Below are 16,253 nucleotides of genomic sequence, written 5' to 3'. Positions count from 1 at the left end.
AATGCTCAACATTTCCTTTCCAAGCTGCATTCGGCTGGCACACTTGCTGAAAATGAAAGCAGTGCTTCTTGAAACGTAGGCATTGCACTTCGTATTCTCGAAAAAAGTTAACAATTGCTTATCTTTCGTGCAGCTGTGCCTTGCAAAGATTATACTCATTTTACCTGGCAGGGCTGCAATGCAATCTGCCATGAGCAGTGTGAAAAAGAAGCTGAGATTTGTGAACCGATAGCCATCAAGGCAGCTGTGTGATTTGCTCAGAACCGAAGCTTAGCAGAGGGGCAAGCTGAAGTTAAGGATGAGACCAGGCCGAGACAAAGTATAATGGTGGAGATGGTAATGTTGTTGATTTTGAGAAAAGAATCTAGGGAACTGTTCAGCGAAGGTTCCATGGTGTAATGGTATAGCACTCTGGGCTTTGAATCCAGCGATCCGAGTTCAAATCTCGGTGGAACCTGAATTCTTGTTGTCCCAGCTGCTGAAATTTGGGACATGCAAGCTTGGCATCTTCATAACAACCACGGTTACGGGCCCGTTTGCTGCCTGGATCAATGACGGTTGGTTTATTGTTCTCGACATTAGATGATGACAGGCTCAACTTCTCATTCCCAGTTCCAAATAAGAGGAGGAGAAAGATGTGTGTTGTCCAGTGCTTCGTTTGACTGCACAGCAGAATGCTCAACATTTCCTTTCCAAGCTGCATTCGGCTGGCACACTTGCTGAAAATGAAAGCAGTGCTTCTTGAAACGTAGGCATTGCACTTCGTATTCTCGAAAAAAGTTAACAATTGCTTATCTTTCGTGCAGCAGTGCCTTGCAAAGATTATACTCATTTTACCTGGCAGGACTGCAATGCAATCTGCCATGAGCAGTGTGAAAAAGAAGCTGAGATTTGTGAACCGATAGCCATCAAGGCAGCTGTGTGATTTGCTCAGAACCGAAGCTTAGCAGAGGGGCAAGTGGGCAAGCTGACGTTAAGGATGAGACCAGGCCGAGACAAAGTATAATGGTGGAGATGGTAATGTTGTTGATTTTGAGAAAAGAATCTAGGGACTGTTCAGCGAAGGTTCCATGGTGTAATGGTAAGCACTCTGGGCTCTGAATCCAGCGATCCGAGTTCAAATCTCGGTGGAACCTGAATTCTTGTTGTCCCAGCTGCTGAAATTTGGGACATACAAGCTTGGTATCTGCATACCAACCACGGTTACGGGACCGTTTGCTGCCTGAATCAATGACGGTTGATTTATTGTTCTCGACATCAGGTGATAGGCTCAACCTCTCATTCCCAGTTCCAAATAAGAGGGGGAGAAAGATGTGTGTTGTCCAGGGCTTCGTTTGAATGCACAGCAGAATGCTCAACATTTTCTTTGCAAGCTGCATTCGGCTGGCATACTTGCTGAAATTGAAAGCAGTGCTTCTTGAAACGTAGACATTGCACTTCGTATTCTTCGAAAAAAGTTAACAATTGCTTATCTTTCGTGCAGCTGTGCCTTGCAAAGATTATACTCATTTTACCTGGCAGGGCTGCAATGCAATCTGCCATGAGCAGTGTGAAAAAGAAGCTGAGATTTGTGAACCGATAGCCATCAAGGCAGCTGTGTGATTTGCTCAGAACCGAAGCTTAGCAGAGGGGCAAGTGGGCAAGCTGACGTTAAGGATGAGACCAGGCCGAGACAAAGTATAATGGTGGAGATGGTAATGTTGTTGATTTTGAGAAAAGAATCTAAGGAACTGTTCAGCAAAGGTTCCATGGTGTAATGGTAAGCACTCTGGACTCTGAATCCAGCGATCCGAGTTCAAATCTCGGTGGAACCTGAATTATTGTTGTCCCAGCTGCTGAAATTTGGGACACACAAGCTTGGTATCTGCATACCAACCACGGTTACGGGACCGTTTGCTGCCTGAATCAATGACGGTTGATTTATTGTTCTCGACATCAGATGATAGGCTCAACCTCTCATTCCCAGTTCCAAATAAGAGGAGGAGAAAGATGTGTGTTGTCCAGTGCTTCGTTTGACTGCACAGCAGAATGCTCAACATTTCCTTTCCACGCTGCATTTGGCTGGCATACTTGCTGAAATTGAAAGCAGTGCTTCTTGAAACGTAGGCATTGCACTTCGTATTCTCGAAAAAAGTTAACAATTGCTTATCTTTCGTGCAGCAGTGCCTTGCAAAGATTATACTCATTTTACCTGGCAGGACTGCAATGCAATCTGCCATGAGCAGTGTGAAAAAGAAGCTGAGATTTGTGAACCGATAGCCATCAAGGCAGCTGTGTGATTTGCTCAGAACCGAAGCTTAGCAGAGGGGCAAGCTGAAGTTAAGGATGAGACCAGGCCGAGACAAAGTATAATGGTGGAGATGGTAATGTTGTTGATTTTGAGAAAAGAATCTAGGGAACTGTTCAGCGAAGGTTCCATCGTGTAATGGTAAGCACTCTGGGCTTTGAATCCAGCGATCCGAGTTCAAATCTCGGTGGAACCTGAATTCTTGTTGTCCCAGCTGCTGAAATTTGGGACATACAAGCTTGGTATCTGCATACCAACCACGGTTACGGGACCGTTTGCTGCCTGAATCAATGACGGTTGATTTATTGTTATCGACATCAGATGATCGGCTCAACCTCTCATTCCCAGTTCCAAATAAGAGGGGGAGAAAGATGTGTGCAGTCCAGGGCTTCGTTTGACTGCACAGCAGAATGCTCAACATTTTCTTTGCAAGCTGCATTCGGCTGGCATACTTGCTGAAATTGAAAGCAGTGCTTCTTGAAACGTAGGCATTGCACTTCGTATTCTCGAAAAAAGTTAACAATTGCTTATCTTTCGTGCAGCAGTGCCTTTCAAAGATTATACTCATTTTACCTGGCAGGACTGCAATGCAATCTGCCATGAGCAGTGTGAAAAAGAAGCTGAGATTTGTGAACCGATAGCCATCAAGGCAGCTGTGTGATTTGCTCAGAACCGAAGCTTAGCAGAGGGGCAAGTGGGCAAGCTGACGTTAAGGATGAGACCAGGCCGAGACAAAGTAGAATGGTGGAGATGGTAATGTTGTTGATTTTGAGAAAAGAATCTAGGGACTGTTCAGCGAAGGTTCCATGGTGTAGTGGTAAGCACTCTGGGCTCTGAATCCAGCGCTCCGAGTTCAAATCTCGGTGGAACCTGAATTATTGTTGTCCCAGCTGCTGAAATTTGGGACAAACAAGCTTGGTATCTGCATACCAACCAAGGTTACGGAACCGTTTGCTGCCTGAATCAATGACGGTTGATTTATTGTTCTCGACATCAGATGATCGGCTCAACCTCTCATTCCCAGTTCCAAATAAGAGGGGGAGAAAGATGTGTGTTGTCCAGTGCTTCGTTTGACTGCACAGCAGAATGCTCAACATTTTCTTTGCAAGCTGCATTCGGCTGGCATACTAGCTGAAATTGAAAGCAGTGCTTCTTGAAAAGTAGGCATTGCACTTCGTATTCTTCGAAAAAAGTTAACAATTGCTTATCTTTCGAGCAGCTGTGCCTTGCAAAGATTATACTCATTTTACCTGGCAGGGCTGCAATGCAATCTGCCATGAGCAGTGTGAAAAAGAAGCTGAGATTTGTGAACCGATAGCCATCAAGGCAGCTGTGTGATTTGCTCAGAACCGAAGCTTCGCAGAGGGGCAAGTGGGCAAGCTGACGTTAAGGATCAGACCAGGCCGAGACAAAGTATAATGGTGGAGATGGTAATGTTGTTGATTTTGAGAAAAGAATCTAGGGAACTGTTCAGCGAAGGTTCCATGGTGTAATGGTAAGCACTCTGGGCTCTGAATCCAGTGATCCAAGTTCAAATCTCGGTGGAACCTGAATTCTTGTTGTCCCAGCTGCTGGAAATTTGGGACATACAAGCTTGGTATCTGCGTACCAACCACGGTTACGGGACCGTTTGCTGCCTGAATCAATGACGGTTGATTTATTGTTCTCGACATCAGATGATAGGCTCAACCTCTCAGTTCCAAATAAGAGGGGGAGAAAGATGTGTGTTGTCCAGGGCTTCGTTTGACTGCACAGCAAAATGCTCAACATTTTCTTTGCAAGCTGCATTCGGCTGGCATACTTGCTGAAATTGAAAGCAGTGCTTCTTGAAACGTAGGCATTGCACTTCGTATTCTTCGAAAAAAGTTAACAATTGCTTATCTTTCGTGCAGCTGTGCCTTGCAAAGATTATACTCATTTTACCTGGTAGGATTGCAATGCAATCTGCCATGAGCAGTGTGAAAAAGAAGCTGAGATTTGTGAACCGATAGCCATCAAGGCAGCTGTGTGATTTGCTCAGAACCGAAGCTTAGCAGAGGGGCAAGCTGAAGTTAAGGATGAGACCAGGCCGAGACAAAGTATAATGGTGGAGATGGTAATGTTGTTGATTTTGGGAAAAGAATCTAGAGAGCTGTTCAGCAAAGGTTCCATGGTGTAATGGTAAGCACTCTGGACTCTGAATCCAGTGATCCAAGTTCAAATCTCGGTGGAACCTGAATTCTTGTTGTCCCAGCTGCTGGAAATTTGGGACATGCAAGCTTGGCATCTTCATAACAACCACGGTTACAGGCCTGTTTGCTGCCTGGATCAATGACGGTTGGTTTATTGTTCTCGACATCAGATGATAGGCTCAATCTCTCATTCCCAGTTCCAAATAAGAGGAGAAAGATGTGTATTGTCCAGTGCTTCATTTCACTGCACAGCAGATTGCTCAACATTTTCTTTGCAAGCTGCATTCGGCTGGCATACTTGTTGAAATTGAAAGCAGTGCTTCTTGAAACGTAGACATTGAACTTCGTATTCTCGAAAAAAGTTAACAATTGCTTATCTATCGTGCAGCAGTGCCTTGCAAAGATTATTCACATTTTACCTGGCAGGACTGCAATACAATATGCTATGAGCAGTGTGAAAAAGAAACAGAGATTTGTGAACCGATAGCCATCAAGGCAGCTGTGTGATTTACTCAGAACCGATGCTTAGCAGAGGGGCAAGTGGGCAAGCTGAAGTTAAGGATGAGACCTGGCCGAGACAAAGTATAATGGTGGAGACGGTAATGTTGTTGATTTTAAGAAAAGATTCAAATAAATTTATCAGCAAAGGTTGCATGGTGTAATGGTGAGCACTCTGGGCTTTGAATCCAGCGATCCGAGTTCAAATCTCGATGGAACCTGAACTCTTGTTGTCCCAGCTGCTGGAAATTTGGGACATACAAGCTTGGCATCTGCATACCAACCACGGTTACGGGACCGTTTGCTGCCTGAATCAATGACGGTTGATTTATTGTTCTCGACATCAGATGATAGGCTCAACCTCTCATTCCCAGTTCCAAATAAGAGGAGGAGAAAGATGTGTGTTGTCCAGTGCTTCGTTTGACTGCACAGCAGAATGCTCAACATTTCCTTTCCAAACTGCATTCGGCTGGCATACTTGCTGAAATTGAAAGCAGTGCTTCTTGAAACGTAGGCATTGCACTTCGTTTTCTCGAAAAAAGTTAACAATTGCTTATCTTTCGTGCAGCAGTGCCTTGCAAAGATTATACTCATTTTACCTGGCAGGACTGCAATGCAATCTGCCATGAGCAGTGTGAAAAAGAAGCTGAGATTTGTGAACCGATAGCCATCAAGGCAGCTGTGTGATTTGCTCAGAACCGAAGCTTAGCAGAGGGGCAAGTGGGCAAGCTGACGTTAAGGATGAGACCAGGCCGAGACAAAGTATAATGGTCGAGATGGTAATGTTGTTGATTTTGAGAAAAGAATCTAGGGATTGTTCAGCGAAGGTTTCATGGTGTAATGGTAAGCACTCTGGGCTCTGAATCCAGCAATCCGAATTCAAATCTCGGTGGAACCTGAATTCTTGTTGTCCCAGCTGCTGAAATTTGGGACATACAAGCTTGGTATCTGCATACCAACCACGGTTACGGGACCGTTTGCTGCCTGAATCAATGACGGTTGATTTATTGTTCTCGACATCAGATGATCGGCTCAACCTCTCATTCCCAGTTCCAAATAAGAGGGGGAGAAAGATGTGTGTTGTCCAGGGCTTCGTTTGACTGCACAGCAGAATGCTCAACATTTTCTTTGCAAGCTGCATTCGGCTGGCATACTTGCTGAAATTGAAAGCAGTGCTTCTTGAAACGTAGGCATTGCACTTCGTATTCTCGAAAAAAGTTAACAATTGCTTATCTTTCGTGCAGCAGTGCCTTGCAAAGATTATACTCATTTTACCTGGCAGGACTGCAATGCAATCTGCCATGAGCAGTGTGAAAAAGAAGCTGAGATTTGTGAACCGATAGCCATCAAGGCAGCTGTGTGATTTGCTCAGAACCGAAGCTTAGCAGAGGGGCAAGTGGGCAAGCTGACGTTAAGGATGAGACCAGGCCGAGACAAAGTATAATGGTGGAGATGGTAATGTTGTTGATTTTGAGAAAAGAATCTAGGGACTGTTCAGCGAAGGTATCATGGTGTAATGGTAAGCACTCTGGGCTCTGAATCCAGCGATCCGAGTTCAAATCTCGGTGGAACCTGAATTATTGTTGTCCCAGCTGCTGGAAATTTGGGACATGCAAGATTGGCATCTGCATACCAACCACGGTTACGGGACCGTTTGCTGCCTGAATCGATGACGGTTGATTTATTGTTCTGGACATCAGATGATAGGCTCAACCTCTCATTCCCAGTTCCAAATAAGCGGGGGAGAAAGATGTGTATTGTCCAGTGCTTCATTTCACTGCACAGCAGATTGCTCAACATTTTCTTTGCAAGCTGCATTCGGCTGGCATACTTGTTGAAATTGAAAGCAGTGCTTCTTGAAACGTAGACATTGCACTTCGTATTCTCGAAAAAAGTTAACAATTGCTTATCTATCGTGCAGCAGTGCCTTGCAAAGATTATTCACATTTTACCTGGCAGGACTGCAATACAAGATGCTATGAGCAGTGTGAAAAAGAAACAGAGATTTGTGAACCAATAGCCATCAAGGCAGCTGTGTGATTTACTCAGAACCGAGGCTTAGCAGGGGGGCAAGTGGGCAAGCTGAAGTTAAGGATGAGACCTGGCCGAGACAAAGTATAATGGTGGAGACGGTAATGTTGTTGATTTTAAGAAAAGATTCAAATAAATTTATCAGCAATGGTTCCATGGTGTAATGGTGAGCACTCTGGGCTCTGAATCCAGCGATCCGAGTTCAAATCTCGGTGGAACCTGAATTATTGTTGTCCCAGCTGCTGAAATTTGGGACAGACAAGCTTGGTATCTGCATACCAACCAAGGTTTCGGGACCGTTTGCTGCCTGAATCAATGACGGTTGATTTATTGTTCTCGACATCAGATGATAGGCTCAACCTCTCATTCCCAGTTCCAAATAAGAGGGGGAGAAAGATGTGTGTTGTCCAGTGCTTCGTTTGACTGCACAGCAGAATGCTCAACATTTTCTTTGCAAGCTGCATTCGGCTGGCATACTTGCTGAAATTGAAAGCAGTGCTTCTTGAAACGTAGACATTGCACTTCGTATTCTTCGAAAAAAGTTAACAATTGCTTATCTTTCGTGCAGCTGTGCCTTGCAAAGATTATACTAATTTTACCTGGCAGGGCTGCAATGCAATCTGCCATGAGCAGTGTGAAAAAGAAGCAGAGATTTGTGAACCGATAGCCATCAAGGCAGCTGTGTGATTTGCTCAGAACCGAAGCTTAGCAGAGGGGCAAGCTGAAGTGAAGGATGAGACCAGGCCGAGACAAAGTATAATGGTGGAGATGGTAATGTTGTTGATTTTGAGAAAAGAATCTAGGGAACTGTTCAGCAAAGGTTCCATGTTGTAATGGTAAGCACTCTGGGCTCTGAATCCAGTGATCCAAGTTCAAATCTCGGTGGAACCTGAATTCTTGTTGTCCCAGCTGCTGGAAATTTGGGACATGCAAGCTTGGCATCTTCATAACAACCACGGTTACGGGCCCGTTTGCTGCCTGGATCAATGACGGTTGGTTTATTGTTCTCGACATCAGATGATAGGCTCAACCTCTCATTCCCTGTTCCAAATGAGCGGAGCAGAAAGATATGTGTTGTTCAGTGCTTCGTTTGATTCCACAGAAGATTGCTCAATATTTTCTTTGCAAGCTGCATTCGGCTGGCATACTTGTTGTAATTGAAAGCACAGCTTCTTGAAATGTAGGCATTGCACTTCGTATTCTCGAAAAAAGTTAACAATTGCTTTTCTTTAGTGCAGCAGTGCCTTGCAAGGTTTATACACATTTTATCAGGCAGGACTGTAATACAAGCTGCTCTGAGCAGTGTGAGAAAGAAGCAGCGTTTTGAGAACCAAGATCCATCAAGGTGGCTGTGTGATTTGCTCAGAACCGAGGCTTAGCAGAGGGGCAATTGGGCAAGCTGAAGTTAAGGATGAGACCAGGCCGAGACAAAGTTGAATGGTGGAGACGTTAATGGTGTTGATTTTGAGAAAATAGCTAATGAAATCTTCAGCAACGGTTCCATGGTGTAATGGTTAGCACTCTGGACTCTGAATCCAGCAATCAGAGTTCAAATCTCTGTGGAACCTGAATTCTTGTTGTCCCAGTTGCTGGAAATTTCGGACATACAGGGTGAAGGCATCTGCGTACCAACCACGGTTGCTGGACCGTTTGCTGCCTGAATCAATGATGGTTGATTTATTGTTCTCTGTTGTGTATGTACCTTTAAGGGAATAACTGGTCTTAGCCTGCAGTACTGGCAGTGACCACCCCTGTATAAAAGGCCCTAGCAGGCTTCTGTAGTTTCAGTTTCAAGCTGCCGCTTGTTCAGTAAAGTACCTGTTAAACTGTTCTCCCGAAGTGCGTGTATTATTGAGGTGCAGACTTTACAGTGGCGACGAGTAAGTTTGAACTCACCTGCAGTGTGGCATCATCTCACGGGGATCTCACCTGAAAGGAAGGTCCTGGAAGGTCGTAGTCTGAGCAACGGGCGCCAACCGAGGGCAACCGCCCAAAGAATCCATCGGTGTTTGGAGAATTGCGGGAGAGACTGTGGTTCCAGCGAATCGTGCTGGAAGCAGGTAGCGCGCTGACCCTTCCGGACTGTGGTGCGCTCAAGCTCGATTGAGAGGCTCTACAAATCGGGCAATTCAAACAGCCCCAAAACGCACTGTTCCCTGACCGGGAATCGAACCCGGGCCGCGGCGATGAGAGCGCCGAATCCAAACCAGTAGACCACCAGGGAAGCTGCAGCAAGCCTCCTGCCAGCAAGCACAGCAATGCAGTTTTTCCTGCCTGCTCCTTTGCAATTCAGATCCTTTCGCGACAGGCAAACTGTTCGGACAAAATGACATTTTTTAGACGAGCACACAAAAGACGTGTTTGCGAAAGCACGGCACCAAGTGCGGGTAGGCATCCACTTGAAATCGATTTCCTCCTGTGTTTTTCTCTGGATGTTGTCTCTCTCGGTGCTGGGCGAACAATTCATTGATGCATTTCTCCTGAACTGAAGCCTTTTGCCCATCTCGCGGGGTCAGAGCCGCTCTGTCTGTCTCTTACCTGCTTGTGACCATTATCTGGAACAGGCCGCCTGTTCAACTTTCATCAGCAAACCCAGAAAGACAAATAAACAGAAAGATGTGTCTCTCAGCCCCGGTGGCAAAGGTGCAGTGGATGTTAATCCAAATAAATCCCCCGTGAGATTCTGTCTAAAGTTTGTATTTTATATTTTCGGAAAGACCATAAAATTAGGCTGATGGCCCGTACGGGGATCGGACCCGCGCCCTTGGCGTTATTCACCCCCCCGTGCTCAGTGCTCAGTAGAGTCGGCAGCACGAAGTTGGCAAACAGCCTGCAGTCCTCCGAACGGGCCTGTGTTGCGAGCCCATCCCGATCCCCGCACCCATTCTCGGGGAAAGGAATTTCTCGGCCTATCTCCAATTGATAAACTCACGGTCTGCTCTAGCACAGAGCTCTCAGCCTTTACTCACTGATCTTCACAAGAGTTGATTGTGTTTTGTAAATCTCTCACTCGCTCTCCTCGCGGTCAAACACAAAGTTTACCTGCTGTGTTTTCCAGCAGCCAGTAAGTTGATTTGAAAAGGCCATTGTGACAGGGTTTGGGCTCTGAATCCAGTCACAGATCGGGTTGTGATGCCTTGTGGCTCAAGCGGTCACCTGACCTGCCAGCTGATGACCTCACTGCTGATGATGACTGATGTGCCTCAATAATCCCGAGACTCGATGTTAGCGAAACAAAACAAGGCTTTTATTAACTTAGAAGATAACACGCAGTGGAGAGAGGTATCTTCCCTGGAGGTCTGCAGTACTGGCTGTGAGGCCAGACTGAGCTGGCTTACATAGAGGCCAGGTATGGGCGGAGCCCTACACACAACACATTCCATACATTCCAATACACAATACAATGGTGAGGAGAAACCTGAAACCAACCACAGTCACAGGCAATACAATGGTAAGGGGGAACCTGAAACCAACCACAGTCACAGGCAGTGATGAATGGAATATTTAATCACATTCACCCCTTCTATAGATTTAGTCTGTTCGGGGGTTTGGTAGTCCTCTGCGACCGACGTGGCTGTTGTGGTGTCGCGGGTGTCGGCTGGGTGTCCCCGGTGGCCTCCTGGGTCTCTGCCGGGGGTGCCGCCAGGGTTGTTGAAGGGGTAGTTGGTGGGGGTGTCGTTGGTCGATGTTCTTCCAGGGGTGATGAAAGAGTAGTGGGTGGGTAAGAGTTGCTGTGGTCGTTGTTGCTGCTATTGCCCTGGTTGTTGTCGTTACCGGCTGGGGCGACATCTTTTATTGACACGGTGTCCTCCCTTCCGTCGGCGTGCCGGACATACGCGTATTGGGGGTTGGTGTGGAGTAGGTGCACTGGCTCCACGAGAGGGTCCATCTTATGGCCCCTCACATGCCTTCGCACGAATACCGGACCTGGGGTGGAGAGCCATGACGGCATGGATACGCCTGAGGTGAGATTTTTCCGGGGGAAGCTAAACATTTGTTCATGAGGATTGGCATTAGTGGCAGTACACAATAGCGACCGTATCGAATGGAGCACATATGAGAGGACTTCCTGCCAGCGGGAGATAGGGAGGCCCTTGGTCCTGAGAGCTAGAGTGACTGCTTTCCATACTGTCCCGTTCTCTCGCTCCACTTGACCGTTACCCCGGGGGTTGTAGCTGGTGGTACGGCTCGTGGCGATACCCCTGGACAGCATGTACTGGCGTAGCTCTTCACTCATGAAGGACGCCCCCCCTATCCGTGTGGATGTAGCTCGGCATACCGAACAGGCAGAACAGGCTGTTGAGGCATTTAATGACCGTGGCGCTGGTCATGTCTGGGCAGGGGAAGGCGAATGGGAACCGGGAGTATTCGTCCACAATGTTCAGGAAGTAAACATTGCGGTCGACGGACGGGAGGGGGCCCTTGAAATCTAAGCTGAGCCGCTCAATGGGCCGTGTAGCTTTGATTAAGTGGGCTCTATCATGGTGGTAGAACCGAGGCTTGCACTCAGCGCAAGTGCGGCAGTTCCTGGTCAGAGACCGAACTTCCTCAATCGAGTAGGGTAAGTTGCAGGACTTTATGAAGTGGAACAGCCGCGTGACCCCTGGGTGGCAGAGGTCATTGTGGAGGGTCTGTAGCCGATCCCCGGTGGCGCTGGCACACATCCCTCATGAGAGGGCATCTGGGGATTCGTTAAGGGCCCCTGGCCGGTAAATGATGTCATACTCGAAGGTGGAGAGCTCGATCCGCCACCTAAGAATCTTATCATTTTTGATCTTCCCCCTCTGTTTTGTTATTGAACATAAACGCTACCGACCGCTGGTCGGTAAGTAGGGTGAAGCATTTGCCGGCTAGGTAGTGGCGCCAGTGGCGCACTGCCTCCACGATGGCTTGGGCCTCCTTTTCCACGGAGGAGTGTCTGATCTCGGGCCCTTGGAGGGTCCTCGAGAAGAAAGCTACGGGCCGCCCCGCCTGGTTGAGGGTGGCCGCCAAGGCAAAGTCAGACGCATCACTTTCCACTTGAAATGGAGTGTTCTCGTCCACTGCCTGTAGCGTGGCCCGCTCAGTATCCTGCTTAATGCTTTTGAAGGCGGCGTGGGCCTCAGCAGAGAGCGGAAAAGAGGATGCTTTCAAGAGGGGGCGGGCTTTGTCGGAGTAGTTGGGGACCCATTGGGAATAATAAAAAAATAACCCCAGGCACCTTTTCAGGGCTTTGGGAGTGTTGGGCAGGGGCAGCTCCCGTAGGGGGCGCAATCGGTCGGGGTCTGGTCCGATTTCCCCATTCTCCACCACACTGCCTAGTATGCAGAGGCGCGTGGTGTTGAAAACGCACTTGTCCTCGTTGTAGGTGAGGTTGAGTTTTTCTGCGGTTTTCAGGAACCTCTCGAGGTTCGAGTCGTGATCCTGCTGGTTGTGACCGCAGATGGTGACGTTGTCGAGGTAGGGGAAGGTTGCCTGCAAGTGGTGGTCATCGACCATGCGATCCATCTCCCTCTGGTAGACCGAGACCCCATTCGTCACCCCAAAGGGGACTCTGAGGAATTGGTAGAGGCGTCCGTTCGCCTCGAAGGCGGTGTACGGGCGGTCCTCTGGTCTGATAGGGAGCTGGTGGTACGCTGACTTGAGGTCGATGGTGGAGAACACCCGGTATTGGGCGATTTGGTTCACCATTTCTGATATGCGGGGTAGCGGGTAGGTGTCTAGTTGGGTGTACCTGTTGATCGTTTGGCTATAGTCGATCACCATCCATTTCTTCTCGCTACCCCTTACCACCACCACTTGGGCGCGCCACGGGCTATTGCTGCATTCAATAATGCGCTCTTTCAGGAGCCTGTCTACCTCGGTTTCGATAAACCGCCTGTCCTCCCAGCTGTAGCTCCTTCTTTTGGTCGCTATATGCCGGCAGTTAGGGGTGAGGTTCGCGAATAGCGAAGGCGGCTTTACCTTCAGGGTAGCCAGGCCGCACACTGTGAGGGGCGGCTGGGACCCACCGTACTTGAGCGTGATGCTTTGGTGGTTGCACTGGAAATCCAGGCCCAAGATCACGCTCGCGCATAGATTCTTCATGATTAATACTTTAAAATTATCGTATACAGTCCCGTTAACGGACAATTGTACCGTGCAGTAACCCAGAATGGTCGATGTCTGGGTTTTATCAGCCATAGAGATGGTACCCCGAGTAGGGACCACCTTTAGGGAGAGTTGTCGTGCCAGTTCCGGGTGGATAAAACTCTCCGTGCTTCCACTGTCAATTAAATATTTACCCCGCACCCGTTTACCTCGATGTCCACCATTGATTTGGATAGCGGGTGGGGCCTGGTCTGGTCCACTGTGACCGATGCCACTGTAGGGCCCTGATCGAGACAAGATGGCGTCCGCGCTGTCTGCTCACAAGATGGCGACCCCACGAGGTCGGGCAAGATGGCGTCCAAGATGGCCGCTCCCACGGCGCACACGCGGCGGTGGCGGGTTTTGGTTTTCCAGCGGGGTTCCCTCTGCACACCTTCCCAAAGTGCCCCTTCTTACCGCACTTAAAGCAGGTGGTGCCTTTCGCCGGGCACAGGTTTCTGGTGTGCTTTGGCTGCCCGCAGAAGTAGCAGTTGGGTCCCCGACGCGTCGCGGCTGTCGTAGGGCTTCTGGGGGGGAGAGCGGGGCCCCAACGGTGTCGGGCTGCCGGGCGGGGAAGATGCCTTCCAAGATGGCGGCGCCCTTGGTGCACACGTGGTGGCGTGGACGGCACGGGCTGGAGAGTAGGCGTCCGAGTTTCTCTGGGCCACATCCAGTGATCGCGCGGTGTCCGCAGCCTGTTTCAGGTCCAATCCCGTTTTTTCCAGCAGTCTTTGCCGGATGTAAGTGGAGCTGAGGCCTGTGATAAAGGCATCACAAACAAGCTCGTCGGTGTACACTGCGGCTTTTACATCTCGGCACTTGCAGTCTTTGCCAAGCATTTTCAGGATGCCTAGGAACTCCTCCACCGATTCCCCAGGTCGCTGTGCGCGAGTGGCGAGCAGATGCCTAGCATACACCTCATTCGTAGGCTGCTGGTAATGCGCCTTTAAGATGTCGCAGGCGGCCAGGTACGTGTCGGCGTCTTGGATGAGGGGGTAAACCCGGTGGCTTACCCAATTCCGCAGAATTCCGAGTTTCATACTCGCAGCGTCCGTAGCATCTTTGACGGCTGCGGAATTGTCCAGGAAGAATTCCATACACATAAACCAGTGTCCGAAGCGTGCTGATGCGTCCGGAGCAAGCTGATCCAAATCCAAACGTTCGGGTTTCAGGAGTTGATCCATTGTGTTGAAAAATAAGTTAATAAAATTGATGTGCCTCAATAATCCCGAGACTCGATGTTAGCGAAACAAAACAAGGCTTTTATTAACTTAGAAGATAACACGCAGTGGAGAAAGGTATCTTCCCTGGAGGTCTGCAGTACTGGCTGTGAGGCCAGACTGAGCTGGCTTACATAGAGGCCAGGTATGGGCGGAGCCCTACACACAACACATTCCAATACACAATACAATGGTGAGGAGAAACCTGAAACCAACCACAGTCACAGGCAATACAATGGTAAGGGGGAACCTGAAATCAACCACAGTCACAGGCAGTGATGAATGGAATATTTCATCACAATGACCTCATAATTAACCCCATCGTACAGCTGTGGGTTGAGGTTTAAATTGATGTAAAAATATTTCCCTGAAAGCCAATCAAATCTAATCGACATAAACTAGTTGATGTTATGAATTTGTGCTCCCAGTGGGAATTCCTGCAGAGTCTGCTGGTGTTCCTCTCCCCAATTACCCACAGGAAGCTTTGTGTTCAGAGTCTGTACTCATTACATCGACATTACACAGTATTATTACACGGCCACATCTAAAACTGGACACATTAATAGGGAGACAACAGTGTGAATCGTAGGGTGGGAGAGGGGGGGAGCGAGGGAGAGAGAGAAAGAGAGGGAGGGGGGGAGGGAGAGAAAGAGAGGGAGTGGGGAGGGAGAGAGAGGGGGAGGGAGAGAGAGCGGGGAGGGAGAGAGAGGATGAGCGAGAGGGGGGGCGGGGGAGAGGGGGGGGCGGGAGAGAGGGGGTGCGGGAGAGGGGGGGGCGGGAGAGAGGGGGGGGCGGGAGAGAGAGGGGGCGGGAGAGGGGGCGGGAGAGAGAGGGGGCGGGAGAGAGAGGGGGCGGGAGAGAGAGGGGGGGAGAGAGAGGGGCGGGAGAGAGAGCGGGCGGGAGAGAGAGGGGGCGGGAGAGAGAGGGGGCGGGAGAGAGAGGGGGCGGGAGAGAGAGGGGGCGGGAGAGAGAGGGGGCGGGAGAGGGGGCGGAAGAGAGAGGGGGCGGGAGAGAGAGGGGGCGGGAGAGAGAGGGGCGGGAGAGAGAGGGGGGAGGGAGAGAGAGGGGGCGGGAGAGAGAGGGGGCGGGAGAGAGAGGGGGCGGGAGAGAGAGGCGGCGGGAGAGAGAGGGGGCGGGAGAGAGAGGGGGCGGGAGAGAGAGGGGGCGGGAGAGAGAGGGGAGGGAGAGAGAGGGGAGGGAGAGAGAGGGGGAGGGAGAGAGAGGGGAGGGAGAGAGAGAGGGCGAAGAGAGAGTGAGAGGGGGTGAGATGGTGATAAACGTGGTGGTAAACGCTTCAGCCGTGTTTTTGCACTCACGTGCTGGGCTCCGCCATCATTGAGGATGGGGATATTCATGGTGCCTCCTCCTCCCGTTAGTTGTTTAATTGTCCACCACCATTCACGACTGAATGTGGCAGGACTGCAGAGCTTTGGTCTGATCCATTGATTGTGGGATCACTTCACCCTGTCTATAGCATGCTGCTTCCGCTTTTTAGCACTTCATTTTTGGTATGCCTGCTGCTACTCCTGGCATGGTTTTCTGCACTCCTTATTGAACCAGGCCAGGCCTTGGTGGTACAGATTGTGGTTGAATACTATTCTGCTGTTGCTGATGGCCCACAGCACCGCATGGATGCCCAGTTTTGAGCTGCTAGATCTGTTCTGAATCTGTCCCAATTAGCACGGTGGTAGTGCCACACAACATGATGGAGGGTGTTCTTGGTGTGAAGACGGGCCTTCGTCTCCTCAGTGACTGTGCAGTGGTCGCTGCTGCCAATGTTGTCATGGAAAGATCCATCTGCGACAGGTAGATTGGTGAGGACGAGGTCAAGTCGGTTTTTCCCTCATGTTGGTTCTCTCACCACCTGCCGGAGGCCCAGACTGGTAGATATGTCTTTCCAGACTCGGCCAGCTCGGTCAGTAGTGGTGCTACCGAACC

General features: G+C 49.5%; 8 non-coding genes across 8 annotated transcripts; all 8 read left to right on the top strand.

Annotated features, from left to right (window-relative positions):
* The first annotated feature begins 384 nt into the window (after positions 1 to 384).
* Positions 385 to 457, top strand: trnaq-uug (transfer RNA glutamine (anticodon UUG)). The gene has a single exon. It is a non-coding gene; the product is annotated as a tRNA-Gln (tRNA).
* A 607-nt stretch (positions 458 to 1,064) lies between these two features.
* Positions 1,065 to 1,136, top strand: trnaq-cug (transfer RNA glutamine (anticodon CUG)). Its single transcript has one exon. It is a non-coding gene; the product is annotated as a tRNA-Gln (tRNA).
* Positions 1,137 to 1,742: 606 nt separating this feature from the next.
* trnaq-cug (transfer RNA glutamine (anticodon CUG)) lies at positions 1,743 to 1,814 on the top strand. Its single transcript has one exon. It is a non-coding gene; the product is annotated as a tRNA-Gln (tRNA).
* A 597-nt stretch (positions 1,815 to 2,411) lies between these two features.
* On the top strand, positions 2,412 to 2,483 carry trnaq-uug (transfer RNA glutamine (anticodon UUG)). Its single transcript has one exon. It is a non-coding gene; the product is annotated as a tRNA-Gln (tRNA).
* Positions 2,484 to 3,087: 604 nt separating this feature from the next.
* On the top strand, positions 3,088 to 3,159 carry trnaq-cug (transfer RNA glutamine (anticodon CUG)). Its single transcript has one exon. It is a non-coding gene; the product is annotated as a tRNA-Gln (tRNA).
* A 1,271-nt stretch (positions 3,160 to 4,430) lies between these two features.
* trnaq-cug (transfer RNA glutamine (anticodon CUG)) lies at positions 4,431 to 4,502 on the top strand. Its single transcript has one exon. It is a non-coding gene; the product is annotated as a tRNA-Gln (tRNA).
* A 2,634-nt stretch (positions 4,503 to 7,136) lies between these two features.
* Positions 7,137 to 7,208, top strand: trnaq-cug (transfer RNA glutamine (anticodon CUG)). Its single transcript has one exon. It is a non-coding gene; the product is annotated as a tRNA-Gln (tRNA).
* Positions 7,209 to 8,483: 1,275 nt separating this feature from the next.
* Positions 8,484 to 8,555, top strand: trnaq-cug (transfer RNA glutamine (anticodon CUG)). The gene has a single exon. It is a non-coding gene; the product is annotated as a tRNA-Gln (tRNA).
* Positions 8,556 to 16,253: the final 7,698 nt, after the last annotated feature.

Source organism: Somniosus microcephalus, unplaced genomic scaffold (genome assembly GCF_052327205.1).
Source record: "Somniosus microcephalus isolate GS21.2 unplaced genomic scaffold, FLI_Smic_1.0 unresolved_chr4, whole genome shotgun sequence".
Classification (NCBI taxonomy): domain Eukaryota; kingdom Metazoa; phylum Chordata; class Chondrichthyes; order Squaliformes; family Somniosidae; genus Somniosus; species Somniosus microcephalus.
The sequence above is the reverse complement of the archived record's forward strand: the minus strand, read 5'-3'. Positions and strand labels throughout refer to the sequence as shown.